The following is a 2,528-nucleotide window of genomic DNA, read 5'->3' as shown; positions in this document are numbered from 1 at the left end:
GCATTAGGTAAAGATAGCCATACCTTGAATAATCATCAATAAAACTGATGAAATATTCATACCCTCCTCGTGCTTTGACATTCATTGGACCACAGAGATCTGTATGCACGAGTTCTAAGGTTTCTTTTGCTCTATAACCTTTTTCGCAAAATGATCGTTTAGTCATTTTACCCTCAAGACAAGACTCACATGGAGGTAAAGAATTGTCTTCTAACTTATTTAGAAGTCCCCTTTTAACCAATCTCTCAATCCTATTGAGATTAATGTGGCCTAGTCTTAAATGCCGAAGAAAGATATTAGGTTTAATCTTTTGTCGTTTATTTTGAGTTTCAGCTGTTTTAAACATCTCAGTATTTAAAATAGCTTTTGTTNCATGCATGAAATGGTACCCACCATGATCAAATTAATGTAAATAAAGTGCCTAAAACTTGCTCTGATACCAATTGATGGTGTTAATATAACACATGCGGAAGCAATTTGGATCTTAGGCACTTTTAGAACATCAATTATTGTAAATCACTAGCATGTTCATAAGTATTAAAACTTAATGAGTTTAAATCTAACCTTTTGTAGTTCAAACTCCTTTTGCCTCACGAACCGGTTTCGAACCACCACTAGTGTCTTCTCCACTATCCTCCGGCCTTAGAACGGGATTGTGGAATCCGGTGAGTGACTAAATTTGGGAGGGATTTTGTATATGTGAAAGAGTGTGTTTGTGAGAAGTTTTTCTCAAGGTTTTTCATCAAGATTTTTCATCAAGATGAAGAATCCCCTCCAAGTATCATGATCACTCTATTTAAAGAGTCAAGTTTGCANTTCTCTTCCAGTGCCCGTTTTCGTTGCAATGGAAACATTTTCCTTTATCTGCTTTTTGAACCTTGTTCTTGCGGTTAGTAGGAATCTTATTTTTCCCTTTTCCCTTCTTCTTCATCAAAACACTTTTAAAAGTTGAAGGTCCAGACTTATTTTGGGAGGACGATCCTCGTAGTAATTTCTTGGAGATGGCAACATTTGCTTCTCCTGTTTGTCCCTTGTTTGTTAAGAGGGACTGATAAGTCTGTAGCTCATTGAGAAGAGCAGTCAAGTTATATTCTATTTTGTTCATAACCACATTGGTGCGGAACTGGAAGAAGCTCTTCGGAAGAGACATCATGATAAAACTGACTTGACTCTTCTCATCAATGACAGCTTCATTTTCTTCTGCCACATTGAAATGGACCATCATGTCCAGGACATGTTCTCTAACTGAGGTCCCTTCTTTCATACGGCAGTTGTAAATGTATTTTATGGCTTCATGTCTAAGGGAGAAGGACGGTTGTCCAAACATCCCTTTTAGAGATTCCATAATCTCTTTAGCAGTACCCATAACATCGTGTTTCTTAGCCAAAACATCAGATATGCTGGCTAGAATGTACACTCGGGCTTTGTCATTTGCCTTTATCCATCTGTCATATGCATCCCGAGCTGTTCGGTTTGCATTTGAGTTTGGGTTTGGAGGACACTCCTCAGTTAAAACAAACTTTAAATCATCAATGACCAGTATTGTGTTTAGGTTTGATTTCCAAGTTGTGTAGTTGTCGCCGTTTAATTTCTCAAAAGCGAGTAATTGTACTATTGAGTTTGTCATGCTGTGATATAAAGAAAATTCTATTAGTGATTTGACTTAATCCTGTTTAATCCAATCAGTTTTAGCAAATATAATAATGCACCCAAATCATTATTAATTTGCAACGATACTTTAGTGAGTTAGAGCAACTGCTACCGAGGGGCAGTCAATCACTCATTCACTAAACCAAGACATTCTTGACTTAAACACTAATTCCAGAATAACTCTTGTTCCTATAGTGTTTTAGTTATCGCTATTTGTGTCAAGAATATACTAACTCTTAGTAATTCTTCGCAAGTGTGACCCACCAATTTCAGACCTCAGAAATCGGTCCCAACAACGCTATCGAATGAAAAAGCCAAAGTTGGGAATGGACTTTAGAAATCCTATCCATTTCTGGAGTTTGCGTTGTTCCGACTCCCATGTTACGACCCTCCGAATGAGTAGTTGCTCTAGGGCAACATGCAGGCGGAACATGGGAATCTCATGGTGCAACCTAGTGGTGGAGACCATAGGACTTGTTGACTTCCTTCTCCCACTTACTATAAATAATTTCTCAATTCACCTTGTTATTGACTCATGCAAATACCTTCCGAATGGAGGACGCTCCCAGGGCGACACGAGGCCGAGCATGAATCTCACTGTGTGAATTTTACAGAGAGCGTGAAGAGAAAACGATGTATCTTATACACCTTTTTCCTCCCACTAAGTATTTTAGATGGTTGGGTATACTCTTTACTTAAGTATATTCCGGCTAATTAAATATAACTTAAGTCTAGGTGATTTTTCTAAATCTTACATCACTTAAGCATGCTCATAAAACTGGGCTAACTAAGCTCAAGTACTGGTCCAATCTCCAGGTAGTGGGTGTTCCGTAAACCGTCAACTTAAGTACCTTCAGCCTTAGACAAGATCGTGCCAG

This window comes from Cucurbita moschata, unplaced genomic scaffold, assembly GCF_002738365.1.
Source record: "Cucurbita moschata cultivar Rifu unplaced genomic scaffold, Cmos_1.0 Cmo_Scf00049, whole genome shotgun sequence".
Taxonomy (NCBI): Eukaryota; Viridiplantae; Streptophyta; class Magnoliopsida; order Cucurbitales; family Cucurbitaceae; genus Cucurbita; species Cucurbita moschata.
This window is presented reverse-complemented; position numbering follows the sequence as displayed.